At 44.3% G+C, this 11,418-nt stretch overlaps 1 long non-coding RNA gene across 1 annotated transcript; it reads right to left on the bottom strand.

Annotated features, from left to right (window-relative positions):
• Window positions 1-6,195: 6,195 nt before the first annotated feature.
• On the bottom strand, window positions 6,196-10,768 carry LOC120842277. Its single transcript, XR_005715892.3, has 2 exons — window positions 10,364-10,768; window positions 6,196-6,455 (listed from the first exon to the last, which is right to left on the bottom strand). It is a non-coding gene; the product is annotated as an uncharacterized LOC120842277 (long non-coding RNA).
• Between the last annotated feature and the right edge of the window lie 650 nt (window positions 10,769-11,418).

Raw genomic sequence — 11,418 nt, 5'->3', positions numbered from 1 at the left:
AAAAACGCGAGAAATTATACAAAATAAAACGTGCGCCACGATTTTGTACGGATTCAATTTGATTAATTAGAAATTCATGGCCTGGGTCCCACACCGAACTCGCATACTCAAGCTTGGATCTAACGAGGGTCTTGTACAGTAGTAGTTTTAAAGATGAAGGAGCTCTTGAGAAGTTGCGGCGTAAGTAACCTAGCATGCGATTAGCGTTGTTAGCAATAAAATCGATCAAGCCAGGGTGGAGGTTGAGAAGATTGGGAATCTGCCAAGATAGTAATTGCGTACCGTAATTTGTTCTGGTTCTGATTTTTATAAAGTTTGTATTTCTAAAATTGTAGTGTGTATCAGTATTCGTATATGTAGAAAGGAATAATTCACGGTCAGTTTTAACTTGGGAGAATATAACCTCAGACAATCGTTGATTATACAGTGCCTCAATATTCAGGATACGATGTTTCTCAAAGTATTGGAATGTATGATCGCGGCTTGATAGGTTTTCAATAAATCGTATACTTTTTTTCTGCATTAAGTACAAACTAGTCATATTACATTTAGATGTAACCCCCCAGAAAAGTAAACAATAGTGCAGTCGAGAATGAACAGTAGTGAAATAGAGCTGACGTTTTAGCCACATTGGTAATAAGGCACGAAATCTATTCAGCATGCCAATAGACTGTGCGATGTCACGCTTCACAAAATTCACATGACATGTCCAGCGAAGGTTTTCATGAAAATGTATGCCCAAGAATTTGTATTCGGTAACCCTTTCTAGTGACCGTGACTGGAATACTATTTCGGTAGTAAGGTTAACTGGTCTGTTAATTGAGGAAAAAACAATATATTTTGTTTTGTTAACATTTAGAAGCAGCTGATTCGCATCAAGCCACTTCGATAAGTTTTTGAGCCATGCGTTTGTGACAGGAATAAGAGATGATAGGTCCCTGGATGAAAAAAAAACACTCGTGTCATCGGCGTAAAGTACTATGTCTGGCGTATGGGGGATAGCAACAATGTCATTGATATAAAGAAGGAATAGTATAGGTCCTAATATTGATCCTTGCGGAACACCAAATTTTATATGTTCAGTGTCCGATTCTATACTATTAGCTACCACAAAGTGGCTACGATTTGTCAGATAACTGCGCAATAGTTTAAGTGAAATGCCTCTAATTCCGTAGTGTGGCAGTTTATCAAAGAGAATATTATGCTTGATAGAGTCAAAAGCTTTATTGAAATCTACGAAGATGCCTATAGTGTAGGATTGATTTTCTATATTGCTGATAAGTTTTCCTCGAATGTTAAGTAAAGCTGACTCAGTGGATTTACCTCTCTGAAATCCATATTGGTTTGCAGAAATTAGTCGGTATTTATGAAGATGATTAATTATTCTAGATGTCTACAAAAAGCTCTGTAGGGTTGTGTGGAGGCCCTCTTGCAGCACAGATGTGTATTTGTCCTCACCGTCTCTGGAAAAGACGACCATAACACAGTATGAACGTCCCTCGGAGACAAAAGGCAGACTTTTTGTATTCCGCAGTAACCATGCCTGCGTTCAAATTTTGGCCGTCAAGGGAAAAGGGACGTAGCTTGAGGGTTCAAACTGAACAGATAGCAACCTAGAAGGTTACTCGTGCTTCACTTTAGCTCATCTTGCGCCAGAAAGTGCAGAAGGGGACAAAATAGAAAGTGTCGGGCCAGTTGTACTGTAGGGGCATGTCTACAAAAAGCTCTGTAGGGTTGTGTGGAGGCCCTCTTGCAGCACATATGTGTATTTGTCCTCACCGTCTCTGGAAAAGACGACCATAACACAGTATGAACGTCCCTCGGAGACAAAAGGCAGACTTTTGGTATCCCGCAGTAACCATGCCTGCGTTCAAATTTTGGCCGTCAAGGGAAAAGGGACGTAGCTTGAGGGTTCAAACTGCTCAGATAGCAACCTAGAAGGTTACGCATGCTTCAGTCGAGCTCATCCTGCACCAGAAAAAGCACAAGGGGGGAATATAGGAGTGTGGGAGCGGTTGTACTGTGGCGGCATGTCTAGAAAAAGCTCAAAAGTGATTTGTGGAGTCCCTCTTGCGGCGCAGACCTGTATTTGTCCTCACCGTCTCTGGGAAAGACCACCCTAACAAAAGAATGGACGTGAAACTGAGGCAAAGGGCGTAGTTTTGCTTCGAGGTAGAAACAGCGCCTGCGTTCAGATGTTGGCCGTCAAGTGAAAACGGACTTAGCTTGAGGGTTCAAACTGAACAGGTAGCAAGCTAGAAGGTTACTCATGCTTCAGTCGAGCCCATCTTGCACCAGAAAAAGCACAAGGGGGGAAAATAAAGAGTGTGGGGCCAGTTGTACTCTAGGGGCATGTATACAAAAAGCTCTGCAGGAACAAACCTTTTCCCGAGGTGGACAGCAGGGGCCTGAAGACATAAATAAAAAAGAAGTGACACATTTAACGAGTCTTCACTGCGCCAGAAAAACAAGAATCAGCTCATTTCTTTTTGAGACCTCAGACTTTATTAGGCCAAGAATACAATTTTTCAGACGAGCTGTCTCAATGTAAAAACACACTTCCTTATTAGTACCCTTTTGACACACAAACAGTCCTACCTGGTGCGAGACCCTTCCCCAACAATTTGATAGTTGTACGTACCTATAATGGTTTTCTAATTACGAGCGAGCGGCAGCTCTTTGAAGTCTTGCTCGCGCTCTGGTGAACCTTGAAACGACCAGCCGCTCCGCCGAGCGCGCGCCGCACGAGATGAATGAATTAAAATAATCTCGCGCGCATAGCGAACGTTCCTTTTACCCGAGGGAGCGCTTCAGAACAAAAAAGCAAATTGTGGTAGCAAATGATGAAGCGGTGAGCAATATCGAACCTGAAATGACTGCTTTCGTGCGGGAAGTCGCATCAGTGCTCGTACAGTAACCTATCGACTCGATCAGAGGCAAACTACAGTCGTCGGGTCTTCTACGGAACTCGTGCTCACGTTTGACACCAACATCGCGTCTCGGAAACGAAAATTCAGCCTCGGAGGTCCGAACATAGGCTCGGAAATCAGAATTGGCCGCCATGACCATGCCCACGGTAAAAGCGTCGTAGCTTCGCGAAAGCTTTTATTTCACACGTTCAAAGTGGTGTCCATAGAGTCTAGAAAGAACAAGGAACACATCGGTGCTAGCGGTGATGAGATACGACCAGTATTAATGAAGGAAGTGTCTATTCTGCCGGCAGCCGGCAGAATAACCGGGGGGGGGGGGGGGGAACAAGTGCCGGCAGTAGTCGCCTATTGGGTCTCGTATAAAACGGATTGTAAACACGCCGATTCCGCGCTGTGGATTAGCTCAGCGGGTAAGATGTGCGCTTCGTACACGGCAGGATCTTAGTTCAATCCCCCGAGAAAATTTGTTTTTTTTTTTTCTTCGGACTTTTGTTTTTTGTTGAGGTATTAGGCGATATTTACGGCATCCCTCTTTTAGAATTAACACTACAAAAAGAACGCGCAAAAAAAAAAAAAAAAAACAGAAAAAACACCAGAAATCAGCCGAGTTCTCCGAGCGGTTTTAATAGGTCGATAAAACAACTTTTGCGTTTGCTATCTCAAAGAAATTTGACACACAAACAGTCCTACCTGGTGCGAGAACCTTCCCCAACAATTTGATAGTTGTACCTATAACTGTTTTCTAATTACGAGCGGGCGGTAGCACTTTGAAGTCTTGCTCGCGCTCTGGTGAGCCTTCAAACGACTAGCCGCTCCGCCGAGCGCGCGCCGCACGAGATGAATGAATTAAAATAATCTCGCGCGCATAGCGAACGTTCCTTTTACCCGAGGGAGCGCTTCAGAACAAAAAAGCAAATTGTGGTAGCAAATGATGAAGCGGTGAGCAATATCGAACCTGAAAATGACTGCTTTCGTGCGGGAAGTCGCATCAGTGCTCGTACAGTAACCTATCGACTCGATCAGAGGCAAACTACAGTCGTCGGGTCTTCTACGGAACTCGTGCTCACGTTTGACACCAACATCGCGTCTCGGAAACGAAAATTCAGCCTCGGAGGTCCGAACACAGGCTCGGAAATCAGAATTGGCCGCCATGACCATGCCCACGGTAAAAGCGTCGTAGCTTCGCGAAAGCTTTTATTTCACACGTTCAAAGTGGTGTCCATAGAGTCTAGAAAGAACAAGGAACACATCGGTGCTAGCGGTGATGAGATACGACCAGTATTAATGAAGGAAGTGTCTATTCTGCCGGCAGCCGGCAGAATAACCGGGCGGGGGGGGGGAACAAGTGCCGGCAGTAGTCGCCTATTGGGTCTCGTATAAAACGGATTGTAAACACGCCTATTCCGAGCTTTGGATTAGCTCAGTGGGTAAGATGTGCGCTTCGTACACAGCAGGATCTTAGTTCAATCCCCCGAGAAAATTTGTTTTTTTTTTTTCTTCGGACTTTTGTTTTTTGTTGAGGTATTAGGCGATATTTACGGCATCTCTCTTTTAGAATTAACACTACAAAAAGAACACGCAAAAAAAAAAAAAAAAAAAAACAGAAAAAACACCAGAAATCAGCCGAGTTCTCCGAGCGGTTTTAATAGGTCGATAAAACAACTTTTGCGTTTGCTATCTCGAAGAAATTTGACACACAAACAGTCCTACCTGGTGCGAGACCCTTCCCCAACAATTTGATAGTTGTACCTATAATTGTTTTCTAATTACGAGCGGGCGGCAGCTCTTTGAAGAATATCAATCCACTCGTGCTCGGGAGACTGTCCCCGTTGATCGAAAAGTCTCGATTGAGATGAGCCGACACTGTTTCACTGCACACACATTTTCCTACGATGTTGTTTTCACGACCACGATAGATGAATGCACTCCAGCGGTCTTGAATATTCACGGGTGAACGATTGAACTTGGTCGGGGTTTTTAATCTCCAAGCAGAGTCCCAAAAACCTGTTTTCGCGAATATAACGAGTTCTAGACTAGCTGGAGCGATGAAAATTTAACAGTGCGTCTAAATTCAGAGCGCGATCATTCGCTGCGAATTAGAACCTTCTAACTATCGTAGTTTTCTTTATACGAGCATATGCCAAATCACAACACCACAGAATGAAGCCTTACACGTAAACTTTTTAATCATCACTTTCTTATTAGATTAGCTACATCGATGAGACGCGCCTAGAATGTTCCTCGGAACATAATATCACTCGCCTGGTTAAAATAAATGACCCAGCTAGCACTTGTGGATTGATATATTTGAATACAAAGTACAGAGATACAAAAAAAGAAGAGAAAACGCAAGTTCAAAGGCTGTATAGATAATACAACGCCGCTGACAGCGTCTTGCAATAAGCGCAACAGAGAACATTAAAAGAATGTATGTGCTCGCTTTTGGGCGAGCACACATAAAAAAAACACATTTCTTTTTTTTTCACGATTACCACTGGAAAAAATCAAATTTCTGAATAAAACTGACAAGGTACTTACTTCATTTCCGCAGGTGTGCACAGCAGGGGCCTCTTTGTCCGTTTAACCTCAGATTGTTATATTATATTAAAAACGCAACACCAGGTAATCCGTAAAATGGGAGAGTGGAACAGGGGAAAATTGTAATGTAATAGCTCACAACAAAGTTGGGAGGAGTGGCAGTAGTGGGCAAGAGGAAAATAAAACACCATGCAAAGAGTTATCAAACAAACGCTCGATCGACTACAAAACATTGTCAGATATAAATCTGCGATGAGGTAGGCTGTTTCATTCTGTTATGGTTCTGGGAAAGGACTATTTAAATGCATTTGTAAGGAGATCAAGACCCTATGGCGTCGGGAAGTATTTAAATTCTTTTTTTTATATTTAGTTTCTATTCATTTACACTGCAGGCCATTTCCAATCCCCAAGCAGGGTGCGACGAGAAGGAACAAAAAAATAACAGTAAACCGACAAATCTGGTACACTGAAGATCACAAAAAGAAAGAAGAAAAAACACAAGTTCAAAGGCTATGTATAGATATAACAGAACGCCGCTGATGGCGTCTTGCAATAAGCTCAAACATAAGAAAGAAGAATTTATGTCCTCGCTCTTTTTTATTTTTTTTTTCACGATTACCACGGGAAAAAATCAAATCTCTGAAGAAACTGATAAGGTACTTACTTCGTTTCCGCAGGTGTGCACAGCAGGGGCTTCGTCCTCACCAGCAAAACACAAAACAACAGATTTTTCCTTTTTTACCTCACATTTTAATAACCTCAGACTTTATTAGGCCGACAATGCAAGTTTCCAGACGAGCTGTCTCGATGAAAACACACTTGTTCCTATTCAGTGAATTCGCACGAGCTAACACGATTTCATAAAAACACTTTTTGCTTGGAGCAAGTTCTCAGTTGCCATTCAAGCGGTCTTGATTAAGCACAGGTCATCCGCAGCTGAAGGAGGTCACTTGAAACGGAGGGCCAGCCGTGCAACTCGCTCTTGCGCTGCACAAAAAGACAATCTAGCGCCCTACATTAAAGATGCACCGAACGTTCTTACGCCATACACATATATTTTTTTCATTTCTTCCGTGCTTCAGAGAGTGATAAAACGTTTGAGTTCGTAGAGGCCGGCTTCCTAGCTCCGCGCCGCCGCCGATTCCGTGTTTGATAAAAAAAAAAAACTGCTCCGACTTTACTCAAATAGATTAACAATTTAATCAAACGTTTCGTCTACCATCCGGGAAACATCGTCAGTGAAACCTACAAGCAGGAATGAGGGAAAAAAAAAACTCGATTCCGTGTTTCCCGTGAAAAGAACAAAAGAATTCGTGCAAGAAGTCGGCTCCAAAGGTCGCCCAAGAGACAAAGGAGCTGTAGCAGACGGCAGAGGTTCGGGGAAAGCTCACGCCACTAGCAAAGCCTGGCCTGGCTCGGCGCCGCCGATTCCGTGTTTCCCGTGAAAAGAACAAAAGAATTCGTGCAAGAAGTCGGCTCCAACGGTCGCCCAAGAGACAAAGGAGCTGTAGCAGACGACAGAGTTTCGGGGAAAGCTCATTGCACTACCAAGGCCTTGCCTGGCGCGGCTGCCCGCCCGCCGAAACCGCTCCTCCTTTCCCTCGTTCGGGAGACGCTAGTATCTTTTGTTTTTGGCTTCTTGTCGGCTGCGTTCTTGGCGCCCGACTTGATTGACAGCCACTGTCTGGCGGTCTGCTTTAATCTCTTCTTCCCTGCCTTGCAGCGGGGACTGCTCCTCTTTGTGCAATAGCTACTCTGGGGCGTTTTTCTTTTTGCTATTCTTTGCTTTAAAAGCTCTTTCCCTGCGTCTAGCAAACACACACACTTCTTTCGCGGCACCGTTAATGAACACCGTCTGCGTTTAGAAACTTAAAAACGAACAGCCCCGAACTCGATTACCGAAGCTCCGATGAAATTAATCAGCGCGCCAAGCGAAAACCCAACACGCTCGAACGCTGATTTTACGATGCAAGATAATAAAAAAAACGTATTTGGACCCTACCAAACCTATTACAGCAAGAAATTAAGAAATACGAGCAAAACAATATTGCGCAATCCTTAATCGGACGTTCGAATAGCGGCTGACTTCGTTTTATCAGTTAAAAAAATAATAAACGTAGGTAGACACGCTGAACTTCACGTATAGCCACTCTAACACATACCGTTTTAAAGCCAACAGTTTATTTATTATTTCGTGCCAACTGAGAAATCGACACGAGCTCAAAAGACGAATTTTGCCTAACGAAAACTGCCCAAACGCCTAGGATGTCACGCTTGCATAATTGTGGAATGCCTTTTTCCCACCCTATTATAGTTTGATCGCTCACTCCTCTCTTTTTCCGAGGCAGTATTCCATCATTTCGCGATGGAATACGCGCTTCAAAGCTCAATACACTTTATATCTTTGCCGAGCATGGACCTATCAAAAAAAGCACTTCCATGAAACATGCCTAGGTAAATCTTGCTCGCGCTCTGGTAAAGAGCCTTCAAAAAAACGACCAGCCGCTCCGCCGAGAATTCAATTCATCTTGCGCGCCTATATCACGCTCAATATAGTAGATCCCATTAAAAGCCTTCTTTGCCGACACTCGGAAAAGCGTGCAGAACCACGCACGCTCAGAAAAGAACATTTCCATTTATCAACCGCCGAGCACAACAAACGCTCTTCTAATCTCCTCGCAAAACGCACGCGCTCACACAAACGACTTTGGGCAAAAACAAAGATCATGAAATGATCTTTGTTTTTATTCCCAGCGTCATGTACACGCATTTCTTGCGTGGAACAACGAATGAATAACTGCTATCTGCGTTTAATTCGATCTAGAAATCCCGTCGCGCCCGTTTGTTTACTTTCTGCCTTCCAGGTTAGACAACGTTCCTTCAAAAAATCGTAAAAAATCACCAATTCGTGCTAGAAGTGCGTGCTTCGGACGAGAGGTAGCGAACATTAAGCGCCTTAGTTTGCGATTAAATAAGCTTCTGTACGCGTTTAATTGAAACTTGAAAGCACGCCGCCCGTCACGCGCGATGCCGGCGTTCGCTTTTCCAGGAGGGTTAAACACACTGCTCCTTTTTTCTTTAAGTTGAAAAAAGGTAATAATAAAAGTAGATAGAGATTCTTAATTTCGTGTGCCGTTAGACAAACGTGTGCGCTAAGAGCACAGAAAAAGAGACTGTTCTAAAGGTAGTAGTTCACTTTTATTTTTAATTTTTGCCTGATCTTAGACGATCGGATCGCGGCTCGAGCGCGCTCCGGACTCAACCGCTTCACTCTCTAACCCAAGAAAAAATAGTTGTACGCATATCGAAGTATATATTTTCCGAAAGCTAATGAACTTGTCCAATAGGTGTAAAAATTATTTGATTTTAAACGGAATTATTCTTCTTCATATTTCGATCTAACCAGCCAAACTAGTTTTCGGGTGCTCTGGGTGGCTGGTCGATTTAAGTTAAAAAAAGGTAATAATAAAAGTAGATAGAGATTCTTAATTTCGTGTGCCGTTAGGGAAACGTGTGCGCTAAGAGCACAGAATAATAAGATTCTTGTGAAGCGAGTAGTTCGTTTTTATTTTTGCCTGGTCTTAGACGATCGAATCGCGGCTCGAGCGCGCTCCGGACTCTCCCGCTAAAAATCGGACTCTCCCGATAAAAATCAAAGCTAGAAGCAGACAAAGAACGCACCGGACAAGAAGCAACGCCAAAGAAAGATAACGGATACAGTCTCAAAGAGCTAAGTGGGTCAGGGGGCCCAGGCAAGGGGTGGCCCTAGGGTGCCTGAATGTCCTTCTGTTTAGGGTGATGCCACCCTTTGTAGTACCAGATGCCGACAGCACGCGCTCACGGGCAAAATACAAAGAAATCGACGAAAACAAAATGTCGCCATAGCACAGTCAGCGCCACAAGCGCGTGCAGGGACACGCTCTTTCACCTGCTTCTCAACAAAAAATAAACGTGTGTGACAAAATGGCGAGATGCCACCACCCTAAGCAAAGCGCGCATGAAGGCACCCTAGGTGGCCCGGCGTGCGCGTTCTAAGCGGAGTCGAGTTAGAAAAAAGATTTCAGCGCGTGGTTCACCAAATGCAAAGGTAGAAATATGACATTTTCTAAAAATGCCTGGCACTTCGTTCTCTTCTACAGCACGAGCCGCGACGTTCGGCAACCGCTTCGAGGATCTGACCGGCTGTGTCCCGGTATCGACCACCTGAACCGGGAGCTACGCACGGTGCGAAGGGAACAGCGGAGGCACGAGCATCTACGCCACCCCGTCCCTGGACTGAGCGGCTACACAAGCGAGGAAACGAGCCTCGTCACGACATATGCCGGGGAATATCTAGGCCTCGTAGAACTTTCTGTCTCCCGACCCTTCTCTTACCAACCCCGGACGAGCCTGTGACAACGTGCGACAGACATTGCTAATTGTTCTGTACAGAAGAGAACGAAGTGAGATGACAATTTCGTGTGCCGCTAAAAAAACGTGCGCGCCAAGAGCACAGAAAAACAAGTTAAAAAATGTAATAATAAACGGAGATAGAGATTCTTAATTTCGTGTGCCGTTAGAGAAACGTGTGCGCTAAGAGCACAGAATAATAAGATTCTTGTGAAGCGAGTAGTTCATTTTAATTTTTGCCTGATCTTAGACGATCGAATCGCGGCTCGCGCGCGCTCCGGACTTTCCCGTTTCACCTGCTTCACTCTCTAACGCAACGAGAAATACTTTTACGCATATCGAAGTATACATTTTCCGAAAGCTAATGAAATTCTCCGATAGGTGTGAAAAGCACTTGGTTTTAAACGAATTATTCTTCTTTTTTTGCTGAAAAACTCAAATCACTTTCGTTTGGCAAATAATCAAAAACTCGAAATTAAAGGATAGTATAATGGACGTACACTTACCCCAATGTGTCGAACGAAAGGAGGCCCTTTGACGAAGGCAGGAAGCGTGAGGCGAAGTTCGGGGTCCGAAGAAGAAGAAGACCGATTTCGGAACAAAGAACAAAGAAGGAGCTGGACACGGGCGACTACGCGACTGCTCCCAAGCACAACGGAAACCACACTGACTGGGGCCGGCCTCTGGGAACAAAGGAAAGCGGAGGAGGATGAGCGAGGAGGAGAGGGAAAGAGAAGGAAAAAAGTCGGGAAGGGGATCGCGCCGCCTGGTGGAGGGCAGACACACCACTCGCATCGGGTATTTTTTTCTTTATTATTTTGTTTATTTTTTGCACTATTTATTAAGGGAAGCATTCTCGTTGATCTCCCTTCATTAATACTGGTCGTATCTCATCACCGCTAGCACCGATGTGTTCCTTGGTCTTTCTAGACTCTATGGACACCACTTTGAACGTGTGAAATAAAAGTTTTCGCGATGCTACGATGCTTTTACCGTGGGCATGGTCATGGCGGCCATTTCTACTTTTAGAAACCTTTGTTCGGACCTCCGAGGCTGAATTTTCGTTTCCGAGACCCGATGTTGGTGTCAAACGTGAGCAGGCGTTTCGTAGAACACCCGACGACTGTACTTTACCTCTGATCGAGTGGATATTTTACTGTAGGAGCACTGATGCGACTTTCCACAGGAAAGCACTAATTTTCGGGTTCGATATTGCTCGGCGCTCCTCTGTCGTACGTTTTCTTGAGAAAACTGTTTTTGTTTCTTGTTTAGCAACGGCCAGTGCACCTTTCGAAAGTTATTAGAAAACTTTATCTGCTCTGGATTTTAAATAAAGACACACCTGCGGCCTGTAGCCGAAAGATTTTTTTTCTAAGCTTTGGAACCTCCTTTCGTAAAGGTATGCCTACTGAAATTTGAGGCCTCTGGTACCTTGCTACCTGTGAAGTTTCAACCCTCTGAATGCATCCGTTTTCCTCTGACGGCCAAAATTTGAATGCAGGCCTGTCTTAGTAAATCACGTTTGTTTTGATTAAAGTGTGTCTCCACATGTTACGGGGTG

The sequence above is a fragment of the Ixodes scapularis genome, unplaced genomic scaffold (assembly GCF_016920785.2).
Source record: "Ixodes scapularis isolate PalLabHiFi unplaced genomic scaffold, ASM1692078v2 ptg000582l_1__unscaffolded, whole genome shotgun sequence".
NCBI lineage: Eukaryota > Metazoa > Arthropoda > Arachnida > Ixodida > Ixodidae > Ixodes > Ixodes scapularis.
This window is presented reverse-complemented; position numbering and strand designations above follow the sequence as displayed.